Here is a 21,313-nt window from a genome sequence, read left to right as displayed (position 1 = left end):
TCAAACCATTCTATGATTCTCTGACATCTGGTCTGAGGATACAGAAAAGGCAGAGCTAAACACTTCTTGGAAATAGAATGAGAGGCAACAGAAACAAGCTGGAATGTGTAAGATCCGGAATCTAAGTAAGCAACATTTTTCTTGTCATGAGTGTGATCAGCCACAGGAGTAGGTGGCTGGAGAGGCTGTGGGATATCTATCATCGGAGATGTTTCAAACCTGCCTGGGACATGGGCCTGACCAACTGGTTTAACTGGCTGTGCTTTGAGCAGGAGCTTGCACCAGGTGGCCTCCAATCTGCATGAAGTCTACAGATTTGTCTATTAGAGTTTGCTCCACTTCAGCACTCTGTCACCGGTGTGCAACTCCTTAAAATGGATTTGCTGTTTTATGGAACCGTGGCCTCATTTTCTTTAGCTATGTTGCTAGGACGTTTCCCCCAGAGTTTTAGAGGAAGTGCAAATCCTATGCATTCATGCATTTCAGCTCTGCCAGTTGTACAGGCTGGAGAATTTATTGCAACTTGAAGAACATTCTGCCTTGCCTGTCTGTGCTAAGGACCAAATATGTGTGAATGTATACATGCACATTGCCAGGAGAGTGAAAAATAAGTATGTATCTGGGATTAAAGGGGATTCAGGAAAAGCTATTAACACTGTCTTGAAGGCAAACTAAGAATAGTATTTAAAAATGACAAAAGAAATCTAAGTATTATAATTTCCTGTGTTGTTACTTTTAAAATGCAATGCATTATCTTAGAAACTCTTACAGATTTTATGAATGTTATATTAGACAGGAATATGGTGTACCAAATACAGAACTTGTTCGTATGGTAATATCATTTTGCAGGAGGTTGTTAACTGATGCCATTGAAATTCTTTCCAAATTAGGCAAGGAAGTGTCACCCACAGTGATGTAGGATGTAACTAACTGAATAGGTGAATAACTCCAGTATTGTATGTATCCAGTTTTGTATCTGTATTTTTCTTCAGGATGATGGAGGAGTCATCTGCATTGTCTTTCCTACATGTAGTCGTGGGGACGGTTTTCTGCATCATGTGCATGTATTCTCTGAGTGCAGATGGGAGTTGATTTTGACAATCTGAAAATTCAATTTCCTTTTTTGTCTGGTGTATTTAGTTGTCATGCATTGTCTGACAATATGTTTCTTCTTGTTTACTCCTTATTATGCAGTTTTGGACTTGCCCTCAGGAAGTGGTGCTATGTCAGAGATTGATAGATTTACCAACACAAATCAGCCAGATATGCATTCATTTTTTATTTTTTTTAAAGCTGCTTATACTATGGCTCAACAAAATTCCTCTTATATACACGTACAGTACCCTTTTCTCTTTTAATAATTTCATCAATAGAGAAAAAATAAATTGGACTCTATCTTTTCTTTAAACATCACACCTAAATTTTGGTGAGAGAAAATTAAAATCCAATTATGGATCAGGAGTTTGAAATCTAGACCTGAGGATGCTTTATTCTGTAATTTACATATGTACACTTGCAGGAAACATTTTAGGAAAATAGGCCCATTTTCATTTTCCCAGGACTGAAAACATCACAATATCGAAGCATTCCTGAAGGATCATTATATCCAAACAAGGATAACAACGTTTATTTTCTTTGCAACACATTTATTGTGAATGTTCAAGTTCAGAATTTTTAATTATTTGCTCACTGGAGCATTGCTCTCTGAATATTCAAAGCTCTTTTGGTATACAAATATTCAGCATTACTCAAGGGAAAAGTAGTATTAAATGAAGTATTGTTATGGAATTCCTTGAAATGTTATGACTACTGCTTGAGGTATTTTTATAAGTAATCAAAGCATCCTCTCTCTCATTTGGAAAAGCTCTCTCCTGGGCCATGCAGTCCATATTCCTTCCTGTGCTGTGGCAGAACTGGATAATGCTGTGCAATGGAATAAATTTGGCCCTACGCTTGTGTCATCATCCCAGCTGTACACAGCTGTGGTCACTGCACACACTGTGAATGGAAGAGCCTTTATATGCAATGATGTAACAGTAATCTGCATAGCTAGCAAAGAGCACTCTGTTCATGTTAACTCATTAAATTCTAACATTCCCAGTCCTTTATGGGTCCAGTCCCATAAGCCTTACTCGTGGTGTAAAGATTTCAGTGGGAAAAGTACTCCCCTTGCTTTCTATTGCACTGCACATTCACCTAAGTATTCATTTGGTGTCCGTCATGCTACTAAGTAAGTGGGATTGAATTACTGTGAGAAGAGGAAGAAGCCACAAATCTATTTCTGGTCTTAAGGAAATTAATTAATTTAATCTGATATGGCTTCTTCTGACAAACACATACTAGCTACCATTTCGCATCACCTCATCAAAGCATAAAGATGTTTACAAATGGGCAGCATCACTAAGAATTTGCCAGCTGGCTAGCTAGGCTGTTCAGGCTTTAACTGTTGAAGCTCCATTTTTGCTTGTCTCTATTACATGTATTAGAAAGGGCATGTCGATATTAACCATAACAGGCAGTAATTTCAGTTTGTTTTAGTCTTGAAAGGTGTATGCAAAACTCACACCTGAGAATATGGTTGGGGTGGAGTTCTGCCAGTACACAGAAATATTTGCTATAGGAACTGAAAAGTAACCTGAAATATTTGCTGTATATCTATTGACATGGACGTAGTTCCTTTATCAGGGATCAGTTAAAAAGTCTTAGGAGACCTGACATATTTTCAGAATCATGAGCTGGTTTTAATCTGCGTGGACAACACTTCCCTGATCAGCTCTTGCATGCTGCATACACAATGGCTTTGCTAGCCTGACAGCAACTGTGCAGGAGTTTGGGCTACTGCAATTTACCAGTAACTTCGTATGCTACAAAGGGATCACTGTGCTGCTTCTGAATTACCTAGGGCTTCACACCAGTCAGCTGGCAAGATTTGTACGAGATCCATTTGGCCTCCATTGTGGTAAAGCCATTGGAATGACATCAGTGAGTATTTCCTAGTAATGTGTTGAAACTGCACACTGGAAGAGGAAATGTGTACTGCAAGCACAGCTCAAGTAAGGAACTCTTTTTGGAAGATATTCAGACTTGGAGAATTCAGAATAAGTGTAGAGAGACTGATTAATCTTCTGACACTGGAGACCATTGAATAGGTCGATGACTTAATACTTTTGTTGAGCTGAGACTGCTGATTGCTTTGGAAAAAAAAACAAAACACAAAAACAAACAAAAACCAAACAACATCCATTCCCCCCCCCCAAAAAAAAAAAAAACACAAAAAAAAACAACCACAAAACAAACAAACAAACAAACAAACAAAAACAAAAAAAAAAACAACACAAAAACATAACAAAAAGCCTATCTCAGCAGTGGGGTCTAACATTTTTGTTTTTCCCCTGTGTTGGATTGTTTGTTTTTACCTTGGACTGTTTCTGAACTGACTCTCATCTGGAAATTGAGTTGTAAGGTTGTTTTGTACCTTGGAGATCCTGTCGTGAGAAGGAATTTACCTTGTAACAAGGAAACATGTGCAGATAGGGAAACACAATGAAATTCTAAATCTTCTTTTGATGGATTTAATTACGAGTTTTCTTTAAGGAACCACACAGTAAGATAATCTTGGGATAAACAAACACTTAACTTACTTTTTTTTTTAACTGAGTTTGTTTTGATTTGATTGATTTTGGGTGACTATCCTTTTGCTGGAGGCTTTCATATTGTTTAGACTTGGCTTTCAAAAATGATTTGGGAAGGATTTTTTTCTCAGAGTATAGCAAGTACATTGTGTATATATTTGGGCTAACTTCTTTTCATTTATCTTCTTTTGTAGCTGTTGCTTCTGCAGTCTTTAGAATCACATTAAAGACGTGTATGTATGTGTGTTTGTGTGCAAATATGTGGGGTCTGGTTGTGTATGTGTCATTCTTACAAAGTGAACATAAGTAGGGGCTCATGTGAACCAGCACTGTAATTTGCACAATGCCCTGTGGCAAAACAAGTTAGGTCTTTTTTCTGGCACACTGTCCACAAAGTTTCATGTTGTTTTGTGTTTAGCATAAACAATTTCTATTGTATTTGTAAGTACTTTATTTAGGTACATCTGTGTCCAATACCTGCTGCCTCAGCATACTGATAGAGTTTGCAGTACTAGCTCTTACCTTACTCAGTACGGTTCATTTATTTGAAAGAACAAAGTGGAGAAATGGGCTTTGCTAAAGACAGACAAGAAACAACAGATTCCCTGTGCAGTATTAGATGTGTTAATGATCCATTCAGTGTAACATTTAGCCACAACTAAAACTGAATGAATTAGAAAAAAGAAAAGGTAGTTCCCTTCAGCCCTGATAAACACAACAAAGCCATTTGTGTCATTCTTTTAGCTGTTATTGCAGACAAATTAAGTACTGAAATCAGGTAAGGATACCCAGTTAAACTACCATGGAAGCAGAGGTGTGAGGAACAGTGAGAGAAAGAAGAGACTGAGAGATCAGAACAAGAGTGGGGAGGAGCTGAAGGACATGTTTGTCTACTACTCCATTTGTTGCAAGTATTAGAAAACATGTTATGAATGAGGCAAGGACCTGAAGAAAAGTAAAGATGACTGGTTTTTGGCAGGACAAGTGAGCATCACCACAAAGAGCTGAAATTTAGCGTATCCAGGACATTATTCTGAACATGTCAGTTTAGTCCGGCTTCTTTCTTTGATAAGTCTATTCGCTAAATGTCTTCAGTAAGACTATTGATACTGTCTTTTTTTTTTTTTTCTTTTTTTCTTTTTCCCTGACTACTTAATGAAATTTTATTTTGAAGAGAGAGCTTAAAGCTGGAAAATCCTTACTGAAGGGTTATCAGCGTTTTATTGAAAATATGGAAAGATGCTTCAAATGAAGTCTTGCCAGGGTTTGCTCTGGCCTATGTTCTTTCAAATGCAAGTTCATTACTAACATGCATGATGGAACAGAGTTCACTTATTTAAAATGTGGAAACTTGTTTGGGTAAATTAGAAGTTTGGAGGAAAGGTCAGAATTCAAATCATGTTTCAAAATTAGGAGAGATGGCCCAAATCATCACAATGGAATTTGATAAGGAAAAGTCTCCAGTGCTCTATTTAGGAAGACAAAATTAAATTACAGATACACAATGGGAAATAATTGGTGATATAACAACTAAATCACAACAAATTGCCACAAATTTGGAGTTCCTCAGAGAATGTGGAGAAGAAAAGCTTGGTTGGCACAAAATGGGCTGTAACTGTCTCTGTGATTCTCCTGCAGAGAAGATCTCTCTTGGTTTGTAAGTTTTCATGCTCTTTCTGCAAGCAGTAGTAGTTTAGAAACAGAGTAGAAAAGGTTAGAAACTGGGGTGTGTCATTTTAGCAGGAGAAGTCTGCAGAGACAATAGATCCCATGGTTAGAAATATCTCTTCCATGGGAACATTATGATTGCATCCACCCTTGTTTGCTATCACCAGAGGGCAGGACACTCTTTGCTAAGCCTCGGTGACTGGAATGAGCAGGGATGCTTTCATGATCCTTTACAGCACACAGTTCCTTGTAATAGTGGACAAAGCTGTATGAGCAGTTTCTTCACCTCCATATAAACCAGACCAGTAGTATGTACATCTCCATGTTCATGTCTGTTCTCTGGAAGAGGGGAAGGAAAGGCAGAGTGGTTGTCATAAGAACAGTTAATTGAACTTTATGCTTCTTTTCCTTGGGATCACAAAAGGACCATTGATGAGAGTATGATGGGGGAGAGCCATGGGATGCTGTGGAAGTGTTGCTGTTCATTTCCCAAAGGCAATCTAGGCCAGTGTGTTCTTGGAAGAGAAATGCAAATGTGATGGATTTTCCTGTTTGGCATCATATAACTTATAAGACACAGGCAGAATACCAAGCTATAGCTTAAGTCCTGGGATATTCATCTAATGATTTTCTTTTTACAACAGTCCTTTCCCAGTAAGCTGGGCAAATGCTATTAGACCTGTTCTGGGAGGTGTATCTTGGGCTGCAAATCCATCTGTGAAACCAGGCAAATAGTAGAGCAACTGAAAAGTCATCTCTGGCTTGACTAACGAACCTAAAAGACTTAATTTAAAATTAGGTTAGAGCATATCTGCAAGAATTTCAATGACTGCAGTTTGGACGGAGAAAATGCTAGGATTTATTTGCAGGCTTATGGCCAAAGAGTTACACTTTTTTTTGGAATTCTCTGAAAATATAAAGCAAATATATGCAAGTTACTTGGAAATATATGTAACACAGACAGCTGAACCCTCCTTGGCTCCCTTCCCCTAAATGAGTCTATGTAGTCAGGAAAAAAAAAAAAAAAAAAAAAGAAATTTAAGTTTTTCTTCTTCTTGTGTGGACATTATTTACAGAGATGTTGCTCCCTAGTGGAGCTATAAACAAAAGAGATAGAGGTAGAGGATTCTTTTGCTATTTCTCATAACTGCAGAAGCAGAAGAATTTCTGCATTTGAGAAGAGGAAGTTATCTTGACTGGAGTTCAGCTGTTACATTCACCCATCTAAACTTACAGCTCCCTTTTTCGTTCACTCTGTACTTAGGGTTTTATGAGAGTATTCTCTCACATTCCTCCTAACACCCTCCTGCACACACTTTCACAGACTGTGTGACTTAGTGGTACAGCACTAGACAAGAATGGGGCTTAACATTAGCACTGACATTGTGTTATCTTGAAAATGTGGTCTTTCTATCTTCCACTTGAGATATTAATAAACTTCAAAAGCTACTTTCAATCTAAAATAAAAAGCTCCAGGGATATCCTTAAGTATGTCGACACTGCTGCTGCATCTTGATGATAATCTTATCATGCAAAGGTGGAAAAAAAGAAGCTGATCTATAAAACATGTGCAGCACAAGCCACTGTAATTTCAAATTACAGATGTCTGGATATTGACCCACGGATCATTTCAATTACTTGCTTTTGTAGATATGCATGATCTACCACAAGCCTACCACAGCTTGGTTCAGATAGTGGATAGGCAAGCAGAGGGAAATGTTTCCTTTAAACTGTTGACATGCTGTCTGATAAGTAAATGCTTAAATGATGTCATGTCGACTTGCTGTGATGTGATGGAAAGTAACAGCACAGACTGTGTATGCAACAGGAAAAAAGGCAGGGACATTTCTGTGATATCGTAATGCCCTCAGCAGGAAGTGTCGGTGCAGCGGGGCTGAATTGTCAGTGCTGGAGTTCATCCATTAACATTCCAGAGGGAAAGAGGGGACAGGCATTGAATGTGGCTAATTTGTAGAATTTGTGCACCTAAATTTCTGTGAAACTGTGGAGAAATTCAATAGAAAGAAGAACAATAGTGTGTTTAAATAATTAAACACACTTTCAGAAATAATTAGACCTTTTTGGGAAATTGCAGAAGACTGTTCTTGCCTTCATTCAAGGCTGTGTTTTAAGCCATGGTGCAAATGTGATGTGATGGGAATGCAAATGAGGATGAAATAAGCAATTCTCTTTTAAAACTTTGAGTGAAATTGTGTACCTACTTGAAGAAAAATTGAAATACTTTCTGATTTGTTTTTAAATGGCCTATGCATAGACATGATTTAGGGTTAAAAGTCGCACCACTTCAGCCATTGCAACTGAAGGTCCAGTCTGGTGCTGACAAAGGTTTATCTTAAATGCTGATAAAATTTCCAGTGGCCATTCCTGCCTTGGTTGATTGGAATTAGCCCATATTCCACATGACAGTTGGCCCTAATTAAGTAAGCAAGGGCTGATGAAGGTTCAATCACTTAATAATCACAGTAAAAGACCTACTCAGGTGCAGTGCAAAAGACAGTCCAGAGTTCAGAGATGTGAAAAAAGCCCTCATATAGTTTAAAGTTCTCAAAAAGTGTAGAAAAAAATGAAAGATATATTTAGAACAATGCTTGCACAAACTTATATAAATACACCCCCCCTCTGCTGATACGCATTTATATAATGAACCCTCTCATGTCTTCCTCCTTCCAGTTCAGCTGAGCCAGTTGCTGAAATGGGGCTGTTTCCAAGTGCAGACAGGGCTGAGGCATGTATTATGGACTAAAACACTCCATGCTGGTCTCCTGGGGCATATAAGCGTTTCAAAACCATTCATAACAACTGAGCCCAATCCTATGCTGCAGGGCAAATGACTCTGCATCAAATGGCCAGCACAAAGCAGCCAGCCACAGTGCATTATATTACCTCCAGCTGCTCCTCCCCTGTGCTGCTTGCGTAGGAAGTGTGGTCCAAAATTTTCTATGCCGAATCAGACCGTGAAAAACTTGGCACATCTATATCCTGAGCTATGTTTTGTGCTCTTTAACCACAGTGAAATATTCAGTCAAAAATCCGTGATTTCAGCTCAGAAAAGTACCTAGAAGCAGCTCATGTGCTTGTTTTGATTTCCTACTGGGTTACCCTCCCCCCAAACAGAAATCCTGATAAAGCCATAATTGTAATTGTGCACAAATGGCTCTCCAATGCTGACCTCTTTCTCTAGAGCTCTACTAAATGTTAATGGCAGAGCTAGAGATCTATAGTAGGCACTGTGACAGCAGGAAGAAATCTGGCAGTCTTACAGTGTCATTTTGTGGAAAATACATTGGAGCTGCTTCTGGAATAAATTTACATGAGAGCAAAGAGGAATTAAATAGAGACGAAAGCACAGATTTGCTTTCAATGATGTGGATGAGGAAGGCAATTGCACAGAATGTTTAGCTGCATGTCTCCCTTCTGTTATTGTGCTTCTGAGTGATCAGCAGATGTCACTGGTGATGGGTGACACGAAGCCTGTCTCCTTTCTCCAGATCAGAAAAGAAATGTTGCAGCATTTCTGTTCCTCAGTGGTTTGAGAGTGAGACAGCTAAATACCAGAAGTTTCACTGAAAATGGCCCTATATGTTCAGCTAATAACATGTACTTGTGTGTAGCTAATGCACTAGAAGATTGATACATCACAGTCAGATCTTTCTGCACTAAAATTGTCCCCAGAACATTTAAACGGACTACATGCACACATACATATGTATATATATGTACACACATACATACACATGTATATGTACGTATAAGTTTATATATGAATGCACAGGTTCTGAGAGGGAAGAAACATGCATCTCAGCACGGCGTCTTACTGCTGTTTACAAGCTTCTCCTTCTGCAGTCCTATGTCTTCTGAAATGTTCCAGACTGGTACAGGCATGGTGACCTCCACTTACAGACTAGAAAAAAATAACTTTTGACTTTGAGGATTAAAAAAGGACAAAATTGCTGTCTAGAAAAATAATTCCATTTTTTTCCTGGCAAAAAGCAAAATATTCATTGGTACAGTTGATTAAAGCAAATCTCAAAATCTCTGGGGGGTGGACACCAAAGCAACCTCTTGTATCATAGAATAGAAACTCCCACCAGTCTGATTCTGAAGAAACTAAAAGCTGGGTAAACATAAAAACTATGTCAAAGAAAGGAAAACATAAAAGTGAATGTACTTTCCAGAAACAGTGGAAAGCCAAAAAAACAGAGGCATCATGTCAGAAACAAAAGTGAAAGAAAAATAAAAGAAAAAAGAAAAAGAAAACATCTTTGCAAACAAATAGAAGTTTTTCAAACCAACTTTCATCCACATACATAACTGCTCTGCTGCTTATATAGAACAAAAGGAAACACCTAAATTATGGCTGGCATTAAACTCATGTTTCTGAATGTTTTGTAAGTTGCAGTGTGAAGGGACTCAAAGTATTACCATTTCATGTAGCACTCCTTGCAAAGCACTACATATTATCTCAGTTTTAAACATTTTGCAGTGCTATAAAATCCAAAAGCCAAAATATTTTTCTTTTGGTCAGCCTGCAGTGATGTGTAATGACAACAGACTTCACAGAGACAGATCTCAATGTACTGCTTCAGAAATACTTACAAGGATCTTGGCTTATTACTGTGTTTGTTTATTGCTGGACCTACTAACAGGTATGTAGCTGAGCTGAGACAAACCAGCATAAACATTCTGCAGAACAGGAGAGGTGCTGCTATGCAGCTGATTTTTGAATCTGTGACAAGTGCTAGTTACACAGAAAAAACATAGTTTTCGGGCTTGTTAGGATACATGGCAAAAAGAAAACCACAAATAAAAACAAAGAACACCACCAAAACAAACAAACAAACAAAAAACCCTGCAGGTGACTGGTTTGCAATTCTGCATTGAAACAGTGAGCACACACTGTTTCAGGGTTTTGTGCTGTTGTGGATCAATAGCCTCTGGATCTGAGAAATAATGACCATACCGAATTCAGGTTTACTCACATTAAGTCTTAGAAAGCACAGATAACTATTTTTTTTTTTTTTTTTAAACTAATGCCTTTGTGACTGCTGTCTGCTTTGTTTGGAAACAATTTTGTTACTAGAGAGAAGCAAGGAACTGAAGGCAAAAATCTGAAATTAACTGTGCCTTAAATCAGTCCTCTAAATAGGGAAGAGTCTATTATTACTGGTAATGCTTTTACAGCCAGGGAAAATTTATGTGCATATAACACAGCTGCGCTGAAGTCCTTTCAAGGAGAGGATACATTGTTGTTTGGAGCAGAAAGCCTAGAAAATACAATGATCTAAGTCAAAACAATTAAAGACCATTCCAGTCTCTTTGTCCAAATTTTGATGTTAAGGTTAGCAGGTCCAAAGATAAATATTTCTGAGCTCTTGGAGGCAAAGTTAAAGAGAAATCTTATCTATTCACTAGAAGCTGCCACTACAAGCTTGGAAGTCAGTCTTTTAAGCTATTGCAGCCATTTTTTTTCACAGGACTTTAGCACCTTGCCTCAACATAGTAGCTTAGTGATAAAAAAAAAGAAGTTCCATTATGGCGATGTAAAAGTGACACTTTGCTAGCACATTTTTGCACCAGTATTGAGTGGGGAGGAAAAACACAATACCCTAAAATCAGAGATACTTCTAAAATTATACATAAGTGCTATCAAATCTACAAAAAATGATAGTGCAACAGGTCAGCTTAACAAAGCTTTTAACCAACAGACAACCTGCTTTTCAGGTCTTGCTGCCCTTGGTTTCTGCACAACTGGAATCCAGGTTTTCTATCATGGTGAAAAGAAAACAAAATCTAATGTTATGTCATGCTATACTGTGTTTTCTGGCATTGCTTTAGTACATTGTAAAATCCAGACATTCAAATATACAGAACTCAAGAACAGTAAAATAAATTAGATTGGCTGAATGTGAATACTCAGACAACCATGCAAACTATACAGAAGAGTGCAATTCTTGGACAACTCAAATAAATGTCCAGGCTATTCTAAACTTGGGAAAATAAAATCAGTAAGGCTTTGAATGAAGAAAAATGAAGTTACAGGTTTATGATGCGTGGTTTTACAGAAGTGCCTTGTCACTGAGAACATAACCTTCACTTCAGTTAGGACTCTTGCAGCTTTTCATACAGAATTGTGGAGTCATTCATCATGTAAGGATTCTCTGGAGTCTCTTTGGTCCCTCTCCCTCTTCAAACCAATATCACAAGAAGCACTGCTAGCACACTGTCTTCAGGACTTTCTTTCTTTCTTCCAAAACTTGCAAGTTTGACTTTACCTTTCTCAAATTCATTCTTAGCAGTGCTAAAACATTGTTTCTGTTATCTTCTATTCAGCATGTAGTACTGATAGGATATCTATAAACAGCATCATTTATATGTGCTGTTACTCAGCTTAGCATTAGATTTATTTTTGTGTGCACTCTATACCTGGACCCCTTCTTGTGGTCTGAAAGCGGAGGATATGGACTCGATGATCTTGAGGTCTCTTCCAACCTAGAAATTCTGTGATATGAAAAATCTATTAGTTCTCTGGTTGCATATTCTCACCTGGATTCATTCTTTTCTGGAAGAGAAGAGCGTCTGGGGAGTAGTCATGGATCTGCTGCTTCTTGCACCACAATGAATAATTGATTTACCTTTGTGATTCATATATCTTAAGAGAAAGCCTTAAGGGATGATGCAGGTTTTGGCCTTTCTTTAAGAACCTTTCTCCTTTTATTTCACCTTTTGCTCACTAAACCCAATGATGCTTTGAGAACCTTTCTTACTATTAGTCTCCAATCATAAGGCATGACAAATAAGTAGCAGAAAGCTCTTTTCTGTGGAAAATGTGCATTAAAATTGGTGTAGCTTTATTATTCTGAGTAATACACTTATACCATACTCATTACTATAGTATATGAATGCTTCCCAGTAGCATTTTAAAGAACATGACTAACATCTGTCACACACTCATCTACTCCTTGGGTGGGGCAGAGAAGCACTTCTGGTAAAGTTTCTGGTGTTTTTTTAACACATATGTTATGCATTACTGTTAGTGAGGGCAAGGTCAAAGAAATGTGCCTTGCATTTGAGAGGCGCTGAGGGCTGTGAATGTTCTTAGTTTCTTAGGAACCCACTCCACAACTGTAGATTGGCTTCTGAGATGATCTTTGCCCTTCTTGTAGAGCACAGCTACTAAATTTATTTTTACAAATAATTGCTTACTTTCTGAGGTTTGCTTTTTTTTTTTGCTTTTTTTTTTTTTTTATATATATATAGAGAGAGAGACGTCTGTTTAGTAGTTTTCATGAGAGTCACAGAGCAGGAACTACTGGGTTGCTTCCACCTTCACAGAGGCAGCGTTTTTGTCTGGGAACAGGGGAGCAGTTCTTGCCAGTGGCCAGGGAAATGGTAGGTCATACAGACTGCCACAGGAACATGAAGCAACCAAATATGCGGTGTTATGGCAAGATCGTGAGAAAACTTAACTGGTAGCATAAAACAGTAATAGTGTTCTTCTACTACAGATAGCTCTTATATGGCAAAGAAGCAAGTATTAAATCATTATCATGAAAATTTAGGTGATTTTTATGGTTTTCTGCAACCTGGAGAGTCCTTACAAGAAAGACTATGAAGATAACTGTGATTCCAAATCATGGAATCAGGGAATATCCAGAGTTGAAAGGGCTCCACAAGGGTCATTGAGTCCAATTCCTGGCTCCACATGGGACCACCCCAAAAATCACAGAATCAGACCCTTTGTCTGAGAATGTAGTCCAAACACTTTTTAAACTCCATCAGGCTCAGTGCTGTGACCACTTCCCTGGGAGCCTGTCCCAGTGCCCGACCCCCCTCTGGGTGCAGAACCTTTCCCTAACCCCCAGCCTGACCCTCCCCTGTCCCAGCTCCATGCCGTTCCCTCGGGTCCTGTCGCTCAGCGCCTGCCCTTCCGCTCCCCTCGTGAGGGAGCTGCAGGCTGCCATGAGGCCTCCCCTCAGCCTGCTCTGCTCAGGGATGAACAAACCAAGGGGCCTCAGCTGCTCCTCACACATCTTGCCCTCCAGACCCTTCACCATCTTCATAGTGCTCCTTTGAATACTATCTAATTGTTTTATGTTCTTTTTATCCTGCAGTACCTAAAACTGCACAGAGTACTCGAGGTGAGGCCACAGCAGTGCAGAGCAGAGCAGGACAATCCCTTCCCTTGACCAGCTAGCAGTGCCGTGCCTGATGCACCCCAGGGTATGGTTGGCCCTTTTGGCTGCCAGGGCACGCTGCTGGCCAGTGTTCAACCTGCCATTGACCAGAACACCCAGATCCCTTTCTGCACGACTGCTCTCCAGCCTCTCATCCCACAGTCTGTATATACAGCTGGGATTGCCCTATAGCCAGGGGCAGAATCTTGCTCTTGTTCTTGTTAAATTTAATGGGTTTGGTGATTTTCCAGCCCTCTAATTTGTCAAGATTTCTCTGTAAGACCTCTCCACCCTCAGGGGAGTCACCAGCTCCTCATAATTTAGTATTATCTTTGAATTTACTGCATTCAATCATGCATCCAGATCATCTATGAAAAACATTGAAAAGAACTGGCCCCAGAGTGGAGCCCATTGGAACTCTACCCTTTGAGCCTGACCGATCAGATAATTGTTCACCCATCATGATACGTATTTATCTACCTGTATGCTGGACATTTTGTCCAGAAGAATCTGATGTGAAAAATTATTGAAATTTTTGCTGAAATCCAAAAATATTACATCAGCTGGCTTCCCTTGGTCAACTAGGTGGGTGATCTCATCATAAAAGGCAATTAAGTTTGTTTAAAATGACTAAAAATTCTGGAAGGCTATGATAGACAAAGGTTGATGAAGTGTTATATGTTTCTGGTGGCATAAACAGTTGAAGGCATGTTCCAGCACTTTGTTTCAGATGTAGTTGCATAGGCAGCAGTACTGGGATATATTGTGTACTGCTGTTATTCAGAAGACATGCAGGAAAAATAAACACCGACTTACTGCAATTGTGTTCTCCTCCAGAAAGAGACAGAGTTTTCTTGCCAACCTGATATTAGTGTAGTTTAAGCATGACATTACCACACTCTTCAGTATTAGTGAGAAATCCTGAATTATTCAAATATAGATGTCTAAATGTTATATTTCTTATCTTGAGCTAATCACTTAGGCTCTTTTTACATACATCTCCACAAAGTGATTTATCTAACCCACAGATAAAATGAGTTGCTCTCAGGTTTCCCTCCTGGTTGATTATACAAAGGGAACCTAGAGTGACACTCTCATCTTTAGATATCTGTCATTCCTGTGTTTATGTTAGAGCAGATGAATCTCACCTATATTTGTTCACTGACTAACAAATGAAGTTCTAAAAAATCTTCAGAATGTGCTTTTGTTGTTTGTTCACTAGAAATTTCTTCTCTGCTGAGGCTCATCATGTGCTTTGTCCATGAAGCACTTCACCTTACTTTATACATAGAGACGTGACTGTATGAGTGAAAGGTAGCTCTCTGTGTAGTTACAGATTATTGGCATCTACATTATTATCCTCTAAATAGTCCATGAGAACTATAGTCCATGAGAATTGGTAGGAAAGGACAACTTGTCATATGGTACACCAAAATAATAGAAGCCAGATGAAAGTGAGGTTTCCCCATCAGGTTTTGGTGGCATCACTCCAGAAAGACTCAAAACATTTTAGTAAATTACCTTTTGCTCCTGTCATCTTTTTTAGCAAATTTCTCATAATCTCCATAAGACCATGTAGCTCACAGTCAAATGCTGAAGATAAGCCCCAGATGAGAAACCATCTTATGTGTTCTCTCTGCGGATAGAGGATCATCTGTGCTGCTAACAAGGCTCCATTCTGTGTTCTGGCACGATTTCAGATCGTTCCAAGTTTAGATTATGAGCATCAATTAGATGAAGTTGCAGTGGCCTTTGTTTAGTTACACTACAAGCTTACCCATGAATGGTGAGATAGGTTAGTGGGGGGAGTGCTAGTGTCCAGAAGTGGCTTCTCAAGGGTTAAAGTATGTGGTTTGGCATTATTCCAAGCTGTCTTTAACAGGTTAGGAAATACATAGATTGACATGAATCTTAGGGCTGGACCTTCTTATGGTGAATGTGGTATTATGGTAATGTGGAATGTGGCAATACCATAAATTTCAGTGGAGGTGTGTAGAATGGATACTGTTTGCTAGCAAGTGTGTACGTCAGTGCAGCAAAGCTAACATGACTGTTCTCTTTGCACATGCAACCGACTTGGAAAATCTGTTATACTTCATTTTGTCTCTGTCAGTTCTTTTAAATACTGTCAACATTTTCCATGGCCAGTCTTCTTCCTGCACAGGGCATCAGAGAACCAAAAAGTACATGGTCAATAATGAGGAGCCATCTTTTTACTCTCCAAACAGCGTTCAGTGGTAATGAATCATCATTGTCTTCACCCCCACCCTGCAGATGGAATAAAGTTTACTTTTACTGTTCTTTGTTGGAGGGCAAGAATTTTGGTCAAGAGAAGAACCTGGATGTCTGAGGTCTGGAATATGTGAACACTGTAATGTAGATAGTGAAGATTATGATGCTTCAGTATTTAAATCTGGGTGATGTCAGTACTACAGATAACCTTTCAAAGTTTCACAGACAATGAGTTCTTTCACTTGCATTTCCTTGCAAAGCTTTTGTGACCTTCTTGACAAATTTATTGAAATCTTCAAAAGTGATACATATGAGTTATTTCACAGTAGATACTGGCAATATACTATGAGACTCTTGAGATATGACAGTGATCTATAGAACACCATGAACTTCATGAAAGTTAATCTTGCTTTCATTATTGGAAAATTATTTGCACTACTTTTGAGCAGCACAAAAAAAAAAAAAAGGAAAAAAAAATAAAAGGGACATTAAAGCTTGTATTGAAGCAGCTGTTCTGAGCATGGGAAGGCCATGATTATAAGGGGATTCAATTCCTGACATGTTTTCTTCTTGAACAGTCGGACTTTATCATCATGGTAGCAGAAATATACAGAAGTGGTGATCCCACTTAAGTCAAATTCTGTCATATATTTTGATTTTGACATTGACTTCCAGAGGTGAACTTCCTGGTTTTGTTGATGTTGATGTTTTTTGGCTTTCCCAACCTCTCCCCCAGGGGAAATCTTTACTAAGGACTCATCTAGAGGACTGTGGAAAATGTCCAACAAAATCTGAAATCCTTATTACTCAGATCACGTTTATGATCAGCATACTGTTCAGGAGAACTCATTTCTGCTGGGGCTGTCACTTCACAGTGGAAATTTAAAAATAACTGTGGATTGATAGCATGAATGTATACATTTTTTATTTCCCCCCCTGTGAGGTCTGTTTCCTTACATTTTGAACCAAATTAGTTTCTATTGATATTGTTGCCTTTATTTGTATGAGGCATTTGCTGCACAAACCACTAGCAATTATTTCACATTTCCTTTGATCATAAATTTTGTTAGGCAGTTTAACTGCTATGAGTATTCAAATATAGTTTGCTTTAAAAGAGAACTAAAGATTTTCAGGTCCTTAACAAAATACTATGAAGCCAGTCATGTTTGAGACTTATCAGCTGATTTTTCTGTTCTAAATATAAATGATCTTTTGTGCTCCTGGCTTTTTAGTGTGTTCAGGCAAAGGCGGTGATTTATTTGCTGATAAATCTAGGATAATCCAATGTCATAGAGTATTGACTGTCTAAAAGATTTGATAATGGAATATTGAGCTTTTCAATTGCAGATCATTTAACATTTATCCTTGACCAGAGTAACTGCAGAAAACCCAGTATCTAAGTGGCCTTGCAGACTGTTTGACAACCCCAGTTTATAGCAAAACAGTCCCTTCCTCATTTGAGAGGTATGAGCTTCTCCTCCAGAGCTGCTGATTGATATTTTACTGTAGTATGTCTTCTAAAGATTTTCAAATACATATAATATGCTTTCATTCTTCTGAGTTATTTGGGGTGAGTGGGAATGAGAAAGTATAAAAGTAAAACAAGACTAATGAAATGAGTTACGTTTAGTTCAGAAACTGCTGATTCTATTTCTCTGCAGTAGTACATTCTGCTGCTTAAATTTTGAGGCTTCCCTTGTTAGGTGATAATTTCAGTTCCATCAGTGTGTAGACTGTTGTGGGACTTTCTGATTGATTCACAAAAAAATGAGTATTCAAAATTCGTTACCTATTGAGTTTGGAGTCAGTTTCAGTTGCTTGCAATGACTTAACACATTTTAGGCCTTTTTTTTTTTTTTTTTTTTCTCTGTTTCAGTTTCTTGAAAAGCAGAAAGGGACTACCGACTACCTCAAGAAATGTCCTGAAATAATCCAAAATGAATGCCTATAGAATGCAAATTACACTTTTTCTGTCAGAGATGAACCTTTCAGACCATGTTCTAAGGCAGACACCCTAGCACTGTTTCTACCCATCTTCCCTTGAGACAGGTAAGGAAATCCATTTCCCACTTATCATATTTTTCATGAGCTCAGCAACTGCAGCATTACCTCAAATGCTGGCAAAGACTGCAGTGATCCTGAGTGATCCTGCATGAAGAACACCAAATCCAGTGACATAGTAACACAAATGCAGAAGCACGCCTAAAAAACATCTTAGAACATTCTCTTAACTGAGGGAATATATATCAGTTTCTCAGCATACATTTTGTACTTCTTGTGCCCAGCCCAAGTCAAAAACTGTATGTCTGAAGGCTGAGAGCTCAAAATCCATGCATTTGTCTCCTCTAGCAGTATATTTCTCTTGCTTTGGATTTTACAATTTAGAATACAGAATGTAAACATTATAAAGAAAATGGAGAAAAGTGCATCTTACAAAGATTTAACTGTTTTTAACATGATTCTAGCTTTTCAGAATGAAACAGAATAAAACCTCTCTAAAGCACCAGCTTGAAAATATGTCTAAATCACTAAAAATGCAAAGGTTGGTATTTAGGCAACCATGATATTTTAAATATTAATCTATAAAATATATAGGTATTTAGTTCTAAGAATCATGTGTCAGTCAACATCACACTGCAGAAAAGGGATCATTGGTTCAGTCAGCACCTCCTTGCAGTTTGATTTTCATCAGGAAACAGAACTGCAACTCTGAGTACAGTCCAGTGGGTTGTGGGGCCAAGTTTTTGTCCTGATTCTGTGGACAGCTTGCAGGATTTGTTCATGTATTTCTGTGTCTTTTCCTCACAGTTAACCTCTTTATTCATACAATATAGATAAATTACAATTACAATTACATTCATACAATATAGATAAATTACAAAGCTCCCTAGAAAAAGCCCAGGTGTCACAAAAGTAAAACTGCATCGAACATACAAGAAGAGGAAAAGGAAAAGCAACCAAATGTGTACAAGGTCTACAGCTACCTGCAGGATTCAGAAGTATGCTTTTAAATACTGTGTCTGGAAAGCTCAACAGCCAGCTTTTCAGAGGGTTAACGCGTGCTTTGATAAAATCTTTTGAAAATTCCATTCTTATGATGACAAAATGAAAAGTGAATTCTTTGGAAAATTTGGCTCCTTATAACACAACTCTGAAGAAAAAAAAATATTCTCGTGGTAGCCATCACATTGTTTTCTGAGAACTGCCTTGTAGATCAGTTTCTTGGCTGACCTCGAGACGGGAGGTGTTTTCTTACTGTTGTCGTGAATGTAACACTCCTTGCAAGTTTTTTAGCTGAAGTTATTTTGGGAAATAGTGATTTTCTGAGCTTAAATGTGTCTCAAGTTTTCCTTTATTTTATGGGTAGCAGGGCATGTACTGCATAAAGCCTTATCTGGATTTTTGGCCGATAGTGTTGGGGTCAGGGTCTGGATGCTTCCTGGGCAGGCCTGCTGGGCAGGCTGCTCCACCATCACACTGAGGTGGGGGTTCTCCAGATTTTCCTTGCAACCACTTCTGATGTAAATGATCCATCTTCTCCAGAACCATCAGGAGTAGAAAGCTAGAGCCTTGCTTAGCACAGACTTTTGTGTTCATCATCCATGATGTACAGAGTGAAAATATGTCTACTTTTCACAAGCAAGAAGCAGTATGCAATACAAATATTGTCGAACATGTAGCACAACTTTGAGTGGAAATAGGTTTATAGAAAAGCTGAAAACAGTGAAAGGAAGAATATGAGTTTGCCTTACCTATGACATTTATTCTTCCCTGAATATATTTTTTAAAGCTCAGGGTTGTGACCTCCTGCTTTCAGCCCATAAAAAAGCAATGGCTTTCAGTGACCTCTTTGGCCTTCATACACTTGGACAGCTTTCTGACCAAGCTGAAGAAATATATTGGAAGCAGAGAAAGCTTATTTAGAATCAGGAGGAAAGACACATCTGCTGTGTCTTCTTCTCCCACTATGCTGGGCAAGAGAGTGAGCTGTATTTTCTTGTGTGAAAACCCCTACCCCCTCCATCGATTGGATTCTACCATCATTTGTGGGCGAGGGGACTTGAACTGTTCCAAGTCAGTTAAATTACAGTGCTGTCAATCACTGGAGAATTGGACCCTGTGGGCGAACAGTTAAAAACAAAAAACAAGAAAACAAAAAAACGCATTGGTTACTTAAAATCAGCCAGTGCAGCTGTGGCAGAAGTCTGTTGTTTATATTTACACCTTTCAAAAAGGAGACTGTGTTTAGTGGTGTGTTGCTACAGCAGCATTTGGCTGCTTATTGCAACATGTAATTAGAGATTTTACAATTTAATGTGCCAGGCAGTGCATCCTCTCCACAGAATTTGTGAGGTGGTAATCACTTTTATTGCTGGAATTTCATTCACGGAAATAGTCAAAAAGCTCAAATAGCACTTGCAGAGAAGCTATCTAATCTCCCCCCAGGTTAGTATTCACAGCCATGAATTAATTGGGAGAATAAAAGGTAGAACTTTAACTACACTCCAGGTCCCATCTTGGTCCCTACATCTGTATGAGAAATGCAGTTTTAAAGTCATGTGCCTTTCTCCTGTTGAAATCAATGCTGAAAAGGGTCATTGGTTGGAGCATAATTAAAATTGGACTCTCAGAGGAAGATTTTTTTTCTTCATGTGGCTGTATAATTATGCATTAACTAGTTAGCTGTTGTGCTTGGGGCACTGAAAGCACAACGTGGTGTGTATCTCTTCCCTGTATTTGCATGTGAAGGTCAGAGGAAATTTTTGAAGCAGACCTCCTATTCAAAAATCCATAAATCCATGCTGCATTTTCATATATGGCATACTGTACAGCTGTGTGTCTACTACTAAAATTATCCAAGTAAGAGCAGTCAGTCCACTCCAGTAATCTGGAAACATGCCTCAAGGGAGGAGGGAAGGTATTTTCTCTCCTACTCTATCTTGCCTCCATAATGGCCATCCAAAAGTATAATAAAATAAATGGCTGACATCTCTGTATTTTTTTAGCTTGACAGTCAATAAATTTACCAGTGGTTGGCAACTCAAAATATTGTAACACGAATGGTATTTTGGATTGCGTTGAGATTTAGCAATGTTCTAGATGGAGCGTGCAGCCCTGTTGGACCCGCTCCCACAAAGGCTACAGCATGTCATTGTTGCTGGTCCTCCCTGCCATGCCCACAGGGCTCTGATGACGTTACTGCTGGGCTTCACACAAGCTAAAGCTCATAAAGCTGAAATTTTGCTTCATATTGTGGCGGTACACACAGTCAATGAGTTTCACAGATGTGGTGGGCCCTCTTGGTGCAGCCAGAGAGCTTAAGGAATCAGATTTTTTTCCAAGATAGAAAGTAACAAAGTGTTACATGAAACTTTTTTATTTTTTTAACTTTTTTTTTTTTTTTAACTTTTTTTTTTTTCAGGGTGGAATTTTAGAGCCCAGACAGAGGGATGGAAGATGTTTATTTTAGGATACTATCCCAAGCCATGTGGACTGGAAGGAACTGGGCGATGATGGGAGGTGGGAAATGGGCTGCACTAATATGATGTAAACCAAAAAGACAAAGGCTCACTGTTGTTTTTAAAA

At 38.6% G+C, this 21,313-nt stretch overlaps 1 long non-coding RNA gene across 1 annotated transcript in view; it reads left to right on the top strand.

Moving 5' to 3' along the window:
- The window catches only part of LOC137850161 (uncharacterized), an 89,691-nt gene that overhangs the window by 60,537 nt on the left and 7,841 nt on the right, over positions 1-21,313 (top strand). The window contains exon 2 of the long non-coding RNA XR_011092311.1: positions 17,604-17,776. This is a non-coding gene — a long non-coding RNA (uncharacterized lncRNA). The remainder of the gene's footprint in view (positions 1-17,603; positions 17,777-21,313) is intronic.

This window comes from Anas acuta, chromosome 1, assembly GCF_963932015.1.
Source record: "Anas acuta chromosome 1, bAnaAcu1.1, whole genome shotgun sequence".
In the NCBI taxonomy this organism is placed as follows: Eukaryota; Metazoa; Chordata; class Aves; order Anseriformes; family Anatidae; genus Anas; species Anas acuta.
This window is presented reverse-complemented; position numbering and strand designations above follow the sequence as displayed.